The sequence below is a fragment of the Balaenoptera acutorostrata genome, chromosome 1 (assembly GCF_949987535.1).
Source record: "Balaenoptera acutorostrata chromosome 1, mBalAcu1.1, whole genome shotgun sequence".
Lineage (NCBI taxonomy): Eukaryota > Metazoa > Chordata > Mammalia > Artiodactyla > Balaenopteridae > Balaenoptera > Balaenoptera acutorostrata.
In genome coordinates, this window is record NC_080064.1 from 23,464,557 (window position 1) to 23,480,512 (window position 15,956).

Consider the following 15,956-nt stretch of genomic DNA (forward strand, 5'->3'; position numbering starts at 1 on the left):
TACCAAGATGGAACCCAAAGCCTGGTGGGCGTCCACCTGGATTGGGCTGATTTATCTGCTCACCTTTCCCATCGCGATCCTCCTGCGTTCCCAGGGAGCAGAGAATCCGGAGAGGAGCAGGGACCCGAGAGCCAGCAGACCTGGGTTCCAATCCCAGCCCCACTCTTAGTGCCCTGCGCCATCCTGGGCGAGTCCCTTCCTCTCAGTGTCGCGTGGCCCCCACCGTGCAGGGGGGGTAACACTCCGGGCTGTGCGGGGCTCGGGGCCCAAGGAAGCAGGCGCTCATCACCCAGAGCTCAGGGAATTGATATAGCAGCCGCCCAGCTCGGAGCTCCCACATGGCGCATTTCTGAGGCTTCGGGGAGAAAAGTGCCTTCTCTCTGGGTTTGCAGCTCTGGAAGAGCGCGTGCTCCTTGGAGGGAGAGCTGCGATTTCCCTAATGAACGGCACCTGCTCCCTAATCGAGTCCTGGCCTCCTCTTCCTGTCCTGTATCCTGTGTTTTATGTGTGACCTTTGCCAAACACAGCCATTCCCCTTTAGGTGTGGGAAGAATTTTTTTTAAAAGATTGGAATTTAAACATTCTGAAAGATTTATTCTATGTAATGGATGGAACAAATACCACACAAATTATGTTCGGAGCAGCAGGGCTGAGGTGGGCTGGAGGCCTGGCTGGGGCCTGGGAGGGAGGGGTGGGGCTGGGGGTGGTTCGGAGGCTGCTGGATAAAGGATTCATTCAGAAGCTCTGAACCGGAAGCAACTTACAGTTTGCTGCCTTTGCAGGGGACAGGGGTGGGGTCTACGGTGTGCAGGGAGGGGCACATGCTGAACCCCATCAGCCTCGCACTGCCCCCCCGCCCCATGGGCACTGCTGCTCCCACTTTTCTGCAGGGGAGTCTGGGCTCTGAGGGATGAGCTGACTGGTCCCAGGTCACTCGGCTCACCAGTGGCAGGAAGGGATGAGAGCCCAGGCCTGGTTGACCCCGGGGTCCCGGCTCTTTCCCTGGCCCTGTGGAGGAGGGACATGGTGATGTGTGCATCGGGGGAACTGGTCCCAGACATCAGTGGTGGGACTTGTCGCTGACCCATGTTCCGTTCAGCTGAGTGTTGAGCATTTCCTGTGATGCCCAGGCTCTGAGGAGGGTCCGGGAGAGGCAGGTCCTGGGCCCCCGGGAACGTGCACCTCATCGGGGGCTAACCTCCAAACAAGCAGCTGGGGAGAGAGGCTCAGGGGTTTCTTGGGGAACCCCAAGACTCCCTGAAGAGCCGGCTCTGGGGACCGCAGAGGACTGGCCGGCATACGGACTGGGAAGGGTGTTGGGGGAGGGGCGCCGCAGGGCACAGCTGGGAGGCGGGAATCCAGGGGCAGATGTATTCACTGAACAAACCTTCATCGACCCAGCCAGGCCCCGCTTTCTCAGGTTCTGGGGACAGAGGGAGGACTCAGGATGACTCTTGCTTGAGTCGCTCACCACCTAGTTGGGGAGACAACCTGGGACACCGTTAATCACCCAAAGCGGAGAGGTGGGGACGCCACTGCTTCTTGGCTGTGTGGCCTCAGGCAAGTTGCACACCTCTCTGAGCTCAGTTTCCTCATCTGTACAGCAGCGATAATAATGATCCTGCCTCACAGGGTGGGGGTGAGGATTAAGCTAGATGACACAGGTGACGGGTGAGCACTTGTTATGGGCTCAGGACATGTTCTCTACAAGCTGTTCTTATGGGCTCAGGACATGTCTTCTACCAGCTGTTCTGGGGCACAGTTGAAGGAGCGATTACTCTGCCTGGAAGAGGCTTCACCACAGAGGTGAATTCTGGGCTTTGAAGAATGCATAGGAGTTTCTCAGAGGGAGGAGGGGAATGGGGATACAGCTGGAGAAAAGCCTTGGCAGGGTGGGGATGATGTTAGGGTGTTGGGCGCACAGTGAAGACCTGCTTTGCTTGGAGTTTCTTGGCGGGGGAAGGATGGGAGGGATGGCGGGTGGTGAAGCTGCCGAGTAGGGAGGCGTGGTGGCCTGAGGCAGCCGACACTGGGAGTCACAGCAGGTCCTAGAGCAGCCATGCAGGTGATGTGGAGGATGGCTGTTCTGCTCGGTGACCCCTGATGTCAGGCAGGGGGAGGGGAGGAGCGGGAACAGAGTTTGTGCTTCAGGGCTCAAGAGGGAACACCTGAACCGTAGTCCTGGCGCCCAGGGCTCTGGGGAGGGTGGGAGGCCAGGGCCCAGCACACACGAGGGCTCATTGAGGTGAACTTTCTTCCCTTGTCCAAGCCCCTCACTTCACTGATGGGGAAACTGAGACTCAGAGAGATCAAGTGACCCCCCCCCCCCACCCCGCTACCCGACACACAGCAGGCCTTGCTCTGGGACCCCAGGGGCTGCCTTTGCTTTGGGGAAGGGGGAAAGAGGGAGGAGGAGGAGGGGCAGCCCAGGGAAGGGGGCATGGGTCTGGGGGGGGCGGTCTTCGTCAACAGGACAGTGAATTTAAGATGCTTCCTTCCCAGGGAGGGAATGAAAGCGGCTCAGCAAGGGAAGCCTGTGAACTAATTGTCTCCTCCTCTTCCTCCTCCTCCTGGCAGGATTAACCCCTGCTCTCCCTCAGGCCCCAGAGCAGACAGCCCCTCCTCAGGGAGGCCCCCGACACCCCAGGCTGGTTAGGGCTCCCTTCTGGCTCCCACACCACCTGTGCTTCCCCATCCGATCCCACTGCATCCTCATCGTCTGTCTCCCACGGGACTGCGGGACTAGCGGGGAGTGGTGTATTTCTGTCTCCTTGGTTGGCACCAGGCCTGCCTCCATCAGCGCCTGGTTCCGCGCCTCACTAGTTGTGAGACCTTAGATGAGTCTCCTGACCACTCAAAACTTCAGTGTCCTCATCTGTAAAAGGGGTGAACTCACATCCCCCAGGATGGCTGTGGTATGAAACGAGCCGCGTGCGGAAAGCGCGGTGCCGGGTGCACACAGCAGTGCGTGCTCCCCAGACACCAGCCCCTTCCCTCCCTCCCGCCTCACTTCTTTCCAGTCTCACCTCCTCCTCTGATGGGACCCAGGGCTCCTCTCCCCCGCACGGCTCCCCACCGCCTACCTTCTCCCTACCTTCAGGGCAATAGTAATTAGAAACTTCCTCCAGGACTCACGTTTCCTGAAATCCCATGCTTAATTAGCACATCCCACCAGCTGAAAAGTTATATAACAGAAACCCAGCGTCTCTGCCCAGGCGAAGTGCATTGGTGCCTGGCTTCTCACTGCAGGACTGGCTACATAATTTGCGGGCCCAGTGAAAAATGAATGTTTGGGGCCCTTGTTCAGAAAGCTGGAAAAAATGCCATTAAGCATTAGAAAATATAAAGCGTTTTCCTTTCTGCTGCAGTCTTTCTCTCTCTTGTCATCGTGTTTTTTTATTTCCTAGTTAGTGTTGTTCTAAGTAAGGAAAAATTAGAATTTATTAGTGTGAACTTTACCGTTCATCTTTATTTTGTGCAATGCCAGCTTTAAATGCAAATAGAAGAGCATTTCATTCGTATAGGGAATCACTGAAATTACACAATTTGTATTTCAAAGCTCATTCCTGAGTGTGCATTTCGTTCTTCCCGGAAGAGTGGAAACTACATAAAACCAGCTCCACAGCTTTTATTTCACTTCTTGGTATGCGTCCACGCTACCAACAGTCTCTACCTTTGGCTCACTGGTGAGGAAGGCAAGGCTGAAAGGAAAGGAACCAGGAGTTGTTTTATCTTTTCCTCACCTCCCGTCATAATTTTCAGTGGTTGGTTAGTGCAGGGAAGTAACACAAGTAAGAAAGAAAGGTTATGTTTCTTAGAATACCACCGAGTTCTTTCTGCGCTTGTAGAGTGTCCTGGTTCAAATGAGAAGCCTGGCCTTTTGGGGCTGTCAGGACCCCCTTACTCAGCCATAGACGTAACACTCTTGCCTTGTACTCACAGTGAGTCTTGCTGAGCTGCCCCACACAGGCGTCCCTGGAATTCTGAACTCATGGGGGCATCGTGGACATTATACGTGAACGGGCGGCAAAAAACAGAGGACACACACATTGCATGTACCCTCTGCTCACACGCATGTACTCCACCATCCTGTCAGACTTCACTTACAAAACACAAGTTATGACGAATTTCAAGATAGTGGCAGCAGAGAATTTAACCAAACATGCTGGGTCCTGGGTGTCTATGTGCACCCGACGGTCTCCCCGACGGTGTTATTAAAAATATTTCTGTTCTTCAGTCCCCAGCCCCGTCCCGGAATCTGAGTCTGTTTTACTGAGATTTTTTTGCTTGGAATCCAGGGAATGAATGGCTCTATGTTCTAGCTGGAGGTTATGCAGCTATTAAATGTCAAAGCAAGAATTCGGACCCATCAACAGATGTGTTCATGTGACACTCTTATTGATTGAGGTCCTAGTTTGTGTTGGACCCTCTAATTCCCCAGATTTGGTAAAACCCAATGTTACCTAAGGGCATGGAAGGGACCCAGTCACACAGATGGGCACAGATGCTGGTCCCCATCACCTCAGTGCTGGGCCACCCCCGGCTTCCTATACTTCCACAGTTTCACTGCATCCCCAACAGGATGGGAGGAAGGGGGCATTAACCCACTTGACAGAGGAAGAAACTGAGGCTCAGAGATAAGGCCACCAGCTAGGGTGGGGCTGATGGGCCGGGCCCTGGACTGCAGGTCAGCCCTTAGGAGACAGGGTGAACCATGAGGTGGGGATGGGGAAGAGGACCCGGCCTGAAACGTGCAGGAGAAAAAGGGAGGAACAGAAAATGCAGACACCCCTGCTCCCCTGCTCCCACCCCCTCCACCTCTGACCGTCATATCCCCTTCAGAAACATCATCTTTTGAGCACAGTCCGGGTTTTGATGTGGTTCTGCCACTTAGTAGGGGTGTCTTCATACCCATTTCTCATAAGTGCTTTTCCACATGGCCACAGTCACCAAGTCTCACTGACCCCACCTGCCGCCTCCTGGCGGGATGTGTCTTCTCTCCACCCCCCCCACCCCTCCCCCACCGCCCCGCCCGCCGCCTCCTTCCTCCCCAGGACTGGAACAGCTTCTCCTGGGTCTGCCTGTTTTGGCCTCATTTACTGAGTCTCCCCAATGTGCCCTCCACTCTGGCCATGGGGATCTTCTCTCATCACCTTCTGGGATGGAGACCATTTTAACTCCCACAGTGTGATGGGAGGTGGCAGGGAAAGAAAATTAGGAGGGGTTTACAACTGGAAACAGTCTTGCACACTTGGCAGAAGTGATCTAGATGCCCTTGTTCCCTCCCTCCTCCTGACCCCGCACCCATAACATCCAGCTGCCCTGGTGTGTTGGAGGTGGGGCAGACTGCCTCCAGCCCCCGTCGTGGAGTTTCCCTAATTCTTCCTAAAGGCTCACCCTCTTGTGCTCAGCTTGGCAACTCTCCTTTCCTTTGAATTCTTGCTTTGCTTGATGGGGTATCCACTAATCCATGAGCTGGCCTCCCAGCGTCTCCCATGCTAAAGCTCTTTAAAAAGAAACCTGCACCCTGGAATAATTCCTGTCTTCCAGAGAACAGGGAAATGTTAATCACCGCTAGTGCCTTATTTTTGTCTTCCTGGAAGCCTTCATCTCTGAGCTCTGTGATAAGGAATTAGGTCATGATTAAAGGAAGGCGACACTTCTGAGATGGCATTTCCCTGTGCTCAGACATGGCAGGCAACAAGGGAGGAGGAGGAGGGAGAGAAAAAAGGAGAGAAAAAGAGAAAAAAAGAAACAAAAAGGCATAAAGAGAAAACAGATGTTAATTGTTTTGGGGATTGGAGCACAGGGCTTTGAGAGCACACAGCCAGGCCCTGGGTGATCCCTGAGTTGGGGGGTGGCCGTGGGCAACCATGGGTGAGACCAATAAAACCTGCAGAATCAGAGTTTAGTTTTTATGCCTCTGATGCCTGCACACATTGTACTTGCCACGCTGCTCAGCTAAGGCAAAAACATACTGATTTGTTAAAAGTGCTGTCAAGCTCTCCGTGTCCTGGGTACAAATCTGGGTAGGTGGAGTGCTTTGGGTTTCTGGGCAAATAGCCCCAGACCCTGCTCTGAGTGCTCCCTCTGCCCCCCTGCTGTTGCCAGGGCCTCTTTTTACCCCTGCCTGGACCCTTCAGATTGATTCCTGTGCAGGGTCTGGCTCAATGCAACCCCATTTCCTGGACATTTTTTTCCCATGTTTCCTCTGGTCATGGGCTCAATTGCCTGAAGGTCAGTCCTGCCCTGTTCCTGCCAACTCCTGGCCCTGGAGGACAGAGCAGGTGTTATAGAGCCCAGGCTTTGGAGTCACACAGATTTGGGTTTGAATCCCAGTTCCCTCACTGGTTCAGTTCTCTGAGCCTGGCTTTCTCATCTGTCACCCAGGGATCAAAATGGCTGTCCCATGACGTTGTTAAAATTATTGAGGAAGGTCATCCTAACGGCTACCTTTTGCTGAGGGGTGATATGTACCAGGTGCTGGGCTCATCTCATCCCCTTCACAAGCTGACAAGGTATGTGTCATGCTTAGCACAGTGCCTGGCACATAGTAGATTCTCAACATGCATCGTTCCCACTCCCCAAGCATCAGCTCGAAGGGTCCCCTACTGAATTAATCGTAAAGAGGAACTTGTATGACTGAAATTTAGTGGTCCTGTAGTGTTTATATCCAGCTCTCCATGCCCCCACTTCAGACTGACAGGAAATGTTGGTTCACTTTAAATTTTTGGAGAGTGTTAACCTTAGGAAACTGTGGTGTTGGGCTTCTGAGTGCAAAAGACCTGAGGACCAGGTTCTGGAAAAACTTGTCACCAGCAGACCTACACTATGAGAAATGTTAAAGGGAGTCCTTCAGGCAGAAGGAAGATCATACCAGATGGAAATCGGGATCCACACAAAGAATGATGATCTCTGGAAATGGTAAATACATGGGTAAATAATAAAAGACTTTTTTCTTATTATTTAAATCTCTTTAAAAGATAATTGACTGGTTCTAAAGCAAAAGTAATGACAATGTTTTGTAGGCTGCATAACACACATAGGGTAAAATGTATGAGAAAAAATAGCACAGAGGCCAGAAAGGGAGAAAAGAAAGTACATTGTTTTAAGTTTCTCATACTATACATGATGTAGTGTGACATCACTTGAAGACAGACTGATAAGTTGAATATGTATACTAAGTTGAATATGTATACTATAAACCCTGAAGCAAACCACTAGCATGACGAGGAGATGGATCTAATACATCAAGAAGTAAGATAAAATGGAATCACAAAAAAACTCAATCCAAAAGAAGGCAGAAAAAGAGACAAGAGGGAACAAAGAACAGCTGGAAAAAATAGAAAACAAACAGCATAATAAGAGACTTAAACCTAACTATATCAATAATCATATTAAATGTAAATGGTCTAATCACTTTGATCAAAAGGTAGAGATTGTCATATTGGATAAACAAGCATGATTCAACCATAGGCTACCTACAAGAAGTACACTTATTTATTTACTTTATTTTTTTGGCTGTGTTGGGTCTTCGTTGTGGTCCTCGGGCTTCTCTCTAGTTGTGGCGTGTGGGTTTTCTCTCTCTAGTTGTGGCATGTGAGCTCTAGGGCGCATGGGCTCTGTAGTTGTGGTGCGTGGGCTCCAGAGCACATAGGCTCTGTAGTTTGTGGGCACACGGGCTCTCTTGTTGAGGCACATGAGCTCAGTAGTTGTGCGGGCATGCGGGCTTAGTTGCCCCATGGCAAGTGGGATCTTAGTTTGCTGCCAGGGATTGAACCCATGTTCCCTGCATTAGAAGGTGGATTCTTTATCACTGGACCACCAGGGACATCCCAAGAAGTACACTTTATTTATTTATTTATTTATTTATACCCCTGAGTTAGCATTCCTGAAAAACGACAGGAAACCTCTGACATGTTCTGATACTTATCAGTTAGAAATTATTCCATAACAAAACTGTTCGGTTTGTGTTTCCTTTGACACGTGGCCTGTGTTCCAGTTACACTGGAGTATAGCATTTTATTCTGGGTCTTTCAGGCATGTGCGTCATCTCTCGCTTACCGATAGCTAATGTCTCTACCCTGTTTGAGTATCACCAGTCAGCACGTACAAAAAGGAAACCGTCAGACCCCACCCGACCTGTGCTGTCAGCTCCACGTGTAGGCCCCACAGGACAGCAGTCTCCCTAGGGAAGGATGTGTGCTCGTTCATGTACCCTCCAGCAATGCCAGGCACTTTACAGCAAAGTCCCTGGAGTAAGGCTGAGGGAGTCAAGAAGTACACTTTAAATATCAAGAAACTGATAGCTTAAAAGTAAAAGGGATTGCAAAATACATGCCATGCTAACACCAATCAAAATAAATCTGCAGTGGCCACAGTAACATTAAAAAAAGTAGATATCAGAGCATAGACTATACCAGGCGTAAAGAAGAACCTTTCATGATGATAAAGTGGTCAATTCACCAAGAAAACTTAAGAATCCTAAGCTTTTATGTCCCTAATAACAGAGTTTCAAAATACATGAAGCAAAAACGAAAAGAACTGCAAGGAGGAATAGGCAAATCCACAATTATAGTCAGAGATTTTGATATCACTCTCTTAATAATTGATAAAACAAGTAGAAATTTTGTAAAGCTATAAAAGACTTGAATGATGCTATTACCTAGTTTTACCTAATTGATATTTGTAAATCACTCTATCCAACAACAGTAGAATATACATTATTTTCAAGTGCACATTGAATATTTACCAAAACATATCTTATTCTGGGCCATAAAACAGTCTCAATGAATTTAAAAAGATTTAAGTTATGCAAAGTATGTTCTGACCACAATGGAACTAAATTAGAAACTAAAATCAGAAAGTTCCCTGGAAAACCCACCAAATATTTGGACACTAAAAACATATTTCTTTTTAAAAAGTTGATGTGTGATTGACATACAACATTGTATTAGTTTTAGGTGTACAGCATAATGATTTGATAGTTGTATATATTACAAAATGATCACCACAATAAGTCTAGTTAACTTCTGTCATCATCATAGTTACAGAATTTTTTTCCTGTGATGAGAACTCTTAAGATCTACTTTCTTAACAACTTTCAATATGCAACACAGTATTTAAGATTTTTTTTTTGGTGTGGACCATTTTTAAAGTTTTTATTGAATTTGTTGTAATATTGCTTCTGCTTTATGTTTTGGTTTTTTGGCTGTGAGGCATGTGGGATCTTAGCTCCCCAACCAGGGATTGAACCTGCACCCCCTGCATTGGAAGGCAAAGTCCTAACTGCTGGACTGCCGGGGAAGGCCCGCAATACAGTATTATTAACTGTATTCACCATGCTGTACATTACATCCCCATGAATTATTTATTTTATAACTGGAAGTTTGTACCTTTTGACCCCCTTCACGTGTTTCACTCCCCCACCTCCATCCCTGGGCTCTGGTAACCACCAATCTGTCCTCTGTGTCTATGAGTTTGCACATTTCCAAATAACAACATGGGTCAATGAAAAAAATCAAAGTGAAATTAGAAAGTATTTTGCACTGAATGTAGATGAAAGCACATCATATTAAAATTTGTGGGAGGCCCCTAAAGCAGTACATAGAGGAAAATGTATAGCAATAAAAACCTATGCAAAAGCAGAAAGATCTAAAATCAGTGACTGAAGCTCGTACCTTAAGAAACTCGAAAAAGAATAACAAAGTAAACTCAAAGGAGGCTGAAGAAAGGAAATCGTAAAGATGCGGGAGGAAATCAATGCGACCCCTAGGACTTGAGCTGAGTCTACCAGGGAGAAGCTCTTTTGACTCCCAGGACAGATGTGTTGTTGCTGCAGCCACCTTGTCTCCGTCAGCGGAGGGTGTGTCTTAGGATGCAGCCAGACCAGAGGAACTGGAAGTGTGGGATGGAAGAGAGGGAAACCGGGTCCTGGGGAGATAATGTGGACCCCCTGGATGAAGCCAAGTTTGAAACTAGAACTCCCTGTGCATTTTTCAGTTACTGCGTCCAATAAATTCCTTTTTTTCTTAAGTAAGCTCAGATTAGGTTTTCTATCCCTTGCATAAAAAAATTCCAAATGGTTCCAAGTGGCTTTGGCTTTATCTTTGCAGGGAGGAGCTGTGAGCACAGCAAAGAGAGCCTAACATTTTCCAAGCATCTGCTTCATGCAGAGGATGGGGCTTTGTGTTCTTTTAATATATTTTCTTGTTTCTAGCTGTGACCTTTTCTTTTCCACTTAAAGAAAACCCTTTAACATTTCTTGCATATGTTTATTAATGATGAACTCCTTTACCTTTTGCTTGTCTGGGAAATTTTCTCCTTCAATTCTGAATAATAACCTCGCCAGGTAGACTATTCCAGGTTGTAAGTTTTTTCCTTTCAGCACTTCATCCTGTCACTCCCTTCTGGCCTGTAAAATTTCTGCTGAAAAATCAGCTGATAATACAGAGGAAATGGGGGTGGCTTTGTATGTGATTAGCTGTTATTCTCTTGTTGCCTGGTGCTCCGTGTTTCTTCCCACATTATCATATCCCTCCCCAGTTTGAACTTATTATCCCCATTTTACAGATGAGGACACTGAGGCCTAAAGCCCCAACCTGGGAACTCGTTCCCTCAGTTTCCTCCCTCACCCTTACCTCACCCGCTCAGAGTTTAGTCTCTCAGGTCAGAGGTCAGTGCCTGTTAGTGTCAGCCCAGGGGAACCCCTCTAGCATCACTGCTGCCCCCTGTCAGGCCCTCCCTCACCTATGGCCCTCCTTGGACCTGCCCAAGAGACTCCAGGCCTCCATGCCAGACCTATTAGCTCAGGAATCAGAGGAAAGGTGCGTGATGTGGGGGCTGAAATCACCCAGTGTGTTCCCAGGGCAGGGGTGACTTGGCCAATCATACAAGGTTTCACGGCTCACCCAGTGCCACACAGCACCTAACCGGGACTGGCACTCAGGTCCCCAGGCCCCCAGAGAAGTTCTAGAGAATGAGAGATGCCGCCTCTGCAGTGGTTGGGCGTGGGCTCTGGGGACAGAGGAGATCTGGGTTCAAACCTGGAAGCTCCTTTGACAAAGTGTGTCATAGTGGGTATGTCTCAACTGCTCTGAACTTCAGCTTTCTTTTCTGTAAAATTCTACTTCAGAGGGTGTTTTGAGGGTTAAATGAAAAAAACAATGCATGTGGAGCTGGGCACGTAGTAGGCAACCAAGGAACGATGATGTTATTATTATTTTAGTAGTAGTTGTTGTTTATCCTGATGGTGTCCATGGGCAGAGGACTTGCCTGTCTTGTCACTGCTGCATCCTTGGGGGCTGCACTGGCCGGGCACACAGTAGGTGCTCAATGCATGGGCCTGGAGCTCCTTAGCTTTCACCACACAGCTGAGCTAACTGACGTTTCCTCCTTTACAGAAGTGACCTGTGCCCTGCAGGTCAAAGACCCACAGAGCGTTTCTGTGGAGCCAGTGCCCTGTCCATGCTGCCAGTTGCCTGGAGTCCCTTCTCCACAACTGGATGGAGCCTCGCAGGACTTAACCTGATGCCACTTCATGCCAAAAGCAACAGCAACAGAACCACGTGACTCTCAAAGGAGAATCCATTTTGCACTGCTCCCAATCTTTCTCCCTCTTCTCCCCTTTATTTCAGTACCTGCAGCATCTTATTATTGACTCCAGCAGTTTAATGTGTTAGCTGGGCTCTGGCAGAGCCAGCGGCAAAATATCAGGGAGCCAAGGTCTCAGTGCCCTTTGCTTAAGTTTTTATCTGCACAATTTCATGTGGTTGGAGCCCTGGCTACAGGGAGCTGGAGAAATTTCAAACCTATGTTAAATCACAGAGCATGTGTGAGCAGTATGAGAACACTTGTCACCCACATCCCAGCTCTTCCAGGGAGGGACGATCTTAGCCTGTCTCACTATGCTTTAAGGACCTGGCTCATTTCATGTGCACTTTCCCACAATCACTTTTGTAGAACTGAAAGCAATTTTCTTGAGATGAGAGTGGAGATGAGCAGGCACATTTGCTAGAAGCTGGAGCCAGCAATGGCGGGCACGCTGGCCCCAGGATCCCCATTTCAGGGTGATTCAAGGATATAAAGCCCAGCAGAAGGGACATATCACAGGCAACTGCCGGGTTGGGGTTAATCCCTCACCTCATCTTAATATTAATTAGTATTTTTTTCTTTAATTTAGAAGATAATACACGCATACTGTAAACATTCACACAGTGTAAAAGTAAAAGAGAGGGACTTTGCTTCTGGTCGAGATGGAATAACAGGGATTGGATTTTTTTCCTGCCACCTAGAAGAACCAAAAAATGGGCAAAATATATAAAACAGTCATTTGCAAGATGCTAGATGTCAGGAAAGGAAGAATAGTAATCTCTGAGAGGCAGGAAACAACCAAGGTGAGCCCTATGATAGCACTAGCTTACTCCCTTGAGAGAGTTTTCAGCTGGATGTAGTGCAGGGCAGGGGAACCCAGACAGAGCACAGTGGATTCCCTGATGTGAGGAGATGGAGCCGAGGGTTTGGGGAGACTAACGTGGCGAGGGTTCACAAGACAGAGTACTGGAAAAGAAAGAGATATTGATACACAGAGATCTTTAGAGATCTGCAAAGGGGTCTCTTGAGTTTTCAACTAAGTTCTAATCAGGACAAAAATGTGAGGAATCTGCCTGGGGCTTGGGGGAAAAGATCACCCAGATAACAGTGCCACATACTCACACAGGGCTAGGAATAGCATCTGCTCCCGCCAGCCAAATTGGGAAACCTTATGACTGATATGACACTGAGTAGGGGAATAGCTATCCCCGGATTGAACACTCCCCTGGGACTGTCTAACAAAGGCTGAGCAACGTCTGAAAGGATCAAACTGTTTCAAAGTAACTTAGCTGCATCCCAGAACAAAGCACAAAATTATGTATAAGAATACAAAAATGTCCAACACCCAAGAAGACACAACTCACAATGTCTGGCACCCAATCAAAAATTACATGGCTTGTAAGCAAGCAGGAAAATAGGTCCCATAAGGAGGAGAAAAAGTCCAGTGAAACTGATCCACAATTGACACAGACCAGTAAACATATAGAAGATTTGAACAATGCTCTTGACTAACTTAACGAATTGACATTTATAGAATATTCCACCCAACAAGGGCAGAAAACATGTTCTTCTCAATTATGGTGCAACATTCACCAAGATAGACTGTGTCTAGGGCCAAAAAACAAACCTTAAGTAATTCAAAAGAATATAAATTATACAAAGTATGTTCTCTGGCTAAAATGGAATTAAAGTAGAAATCAATAACAGAAAGATTTTTAGAAAATCTCCAAATATTTGGAAATTAAGCAACATACTTCTAAATAACCCATGGATCAAAGGGGCAGAAGTCTTAAGGAAAATTAAAATTTATTTTGAACTAAATGAGAATGAAAATACATCATATCAAAATTTGTGGGATGCAGCTAAAGCAATGCTTAGGAGGGAAATTTATAGCACTGAATACATATATTAGAAAAGAAGAACGTTTTAAAAATAACCTTAAGAAATTAGAGAAAGAAGAATAAGTTAAATCTAAAGCAAGCAGAAGGAAGAAAATAATAAAAATTGAAGGATAAATCAATGAAATAGAAAACAGGTAATTGAGAGGATTAATGAAACCAAAAGCTAGTTCTTGGAAAAGATAAATAAAATTGGTAAATTTCTAGTTAAGCCAGAGAAGGAGAGAGAGAATGCAAATCATCAATATCAGGAGTATTGAGCCTATAGACATTATAAGTATAATAAGGAAATACTGTGAATAACTATGCACATAAATTTGTTAGATGGAATGAGCCAATTCCTTTAAAGACGCAGAATACCAAAACTCTGTCAAGAAGAAATAGATAACTTGAACAACCCTATGTCTACTATAATATATATAGTAATAATAATAATAATAATATATGTAGTAGACATAGGGTTATATGTATATAAATGTAATTCACCACATTCACAAATTAAAAAAAATCATTTCAATAGCAATGAACAATCAGAAACTTAAATTCATATCTCCTATTTACAATGGCATAAAAATATGAAATACTTAGGGATGAATCTAACAAAAGATTTATAGAAATCTGACAATGTAATACTACTCAGCAGTAAAACGGAATGAACTCTTGATACATTTATCAACATGGCTAAATCACCACATAATTATGCTGAGTGGGAGGAGTAGATAAAAAAGCTCACATATTGTGTGAATTCATTTACATTAAATTCTAGGAAATGAAAACTAATCTATAGGGTCAGAAAGCAAATCAGTGCTTGCTTGGGGCTGGGGACCACGAAGGGTGGATTACAAAGGGGCATGAAGAAACTATTGGAGGTGATGGATATGTTCATTATCTTGATTATGGTGATGGTTTCATGCCAGTTTTACACTTTAAATACGTTCGGTTTATTGCATTTCAATTATACACCAATAAAATTCTTTTTAAAGGAATAAAAGCACCATATTCCCTCCACCCCAAATCCACTTTCTAGATGAAACACTGCAAATGACAACAACCACAAAAATCATATATTTGCTCTCCTGTCTTTGCTGTGACAACCGTTTTGGATACATTATCTCAATCAATCCTCCATGAACAAGCTGGCCAAGCTGAGGTTCAGAGATGTGGAGTGAGTCACCCAAGCCACTCTGTTAGTAACTCTGCAGAGATTTCAACCCAGGTCTGTACAATTCCAGAGCTCCACTCTTTATAATATGGCATGCATTTTTATGTATATTCTAAGTTTTCTTTCTTTAACAAAGATGGGATCATCACAATACACACGGTTTTCAAGTTGCTTTTCCATTTGCGAACATCTCCCCACATGGACCTGCTCCATTCTTTCCCAGCTGCCTGGTGTTCTGTTGCCATAGGCACCAGCATTTATTCAGTTAGTTCCCTATAAATGAGTATTTAGGTTGTTTGATATCTGCTATTACAACAATGTTGCAATAAGCTTATCCTGCCATTTCCCCTATTCACTTAAAATTATTTTTAATTACACAAGTGCTGTGCACAGACATTCTCATTGTTTTGTATTCAAGACCTCAGATAAAGGAAAAGTGCCTCTGTTCTATCCTCCTCTATAATCACCTCCAGTTTTTTCAATCTCTTCCCCATAGATACTGTTATCAGTGTGGTATGCAATCCTTACAGACCCTTTGAATATGCATCTCTGTACATAAAAATGTATGCTGAGCTATGCATGTTTGCTCTGTGCGTTTTTAAAAGCATTAAAGGTAGCATACTGTATGTATAGCTTTGTTATCTGGCTTTTTGGCATTTAAAATAAATGACATTTTCCATGTCAGTACATACTGAGCTACCTCCTCTTTCACAAGGCGTGGGTCATGTTCAATTGCTTGGATGTCCTCCCTCCCTCTCTTCCTTCCTAAATCATTCCCTTATGGATATTTAGGTTGTTTCTATGTTTCTTTCTATAAAAATGACTGCAACAAACCTCCTTGTTCATGCCTTACTGTGTGCATGTGGAAGTTTGTCTCTGGTATTGATACCTAGATGTAGAATTGCTGGGTTGAAGGGTTTGCCAGGCTAGCTCTTGTCTGAGTTCCCAGGAGGCTGAGGAAGATGTGCATTGCAGGTCCTGGGTGGCTGTTTGTGCAAAAGCAGCCAGCACTAGGCAAGAGAGGAGGGATCTCTTCTTTGCCCAGTAGTTTGCTGTATGCAGCCAAGTTCTTGGCCAGCTCCTGATGACACAGAACTCTTGGCCATGTAGCCATTTGGGCAGAGTGATCAGAACAGCCCTGTGGGTCACCTGCAGGGCCAGCCCTATGCACTCTGCCTCCCTCTCCTTCCTGGTACTGATTGAGCTTTGGATTGACTGACCCAGCCTGAGCAGTTATTTGAAGGATTTCAGTCTACTCTACTAGTGAGTCCTAGGGAAGGTCAGGAGGAGTTCAACAAATTGTT

The 15,956-nt window shown here is 46.2% G+C and overlaps 1 non-coding gene and 1 pseudogene across 1 annotated transcript; one reads left to right on the forward strand and one right to left on the reverse strand.

The window, feature by feature from the left end:
• The window catches only part of LOC103000883 (cytochrome c-like), an 82,056-nt pseudogene that overhangs the window by 2,798 nt on the left and 63,302 nt on the right, over positions 1 to 15,956 (forward strand).
• LOC114236343 (small nucleolar RNA SNORA49) lies at positions 8,147 to 8,273 on the reverse strand. Its single transcript, XR_003622318.2, has one exon. It is a non-coding gene; the product is annotated as a small nucleolar RNA SNORA49 (small nucleolar RNA).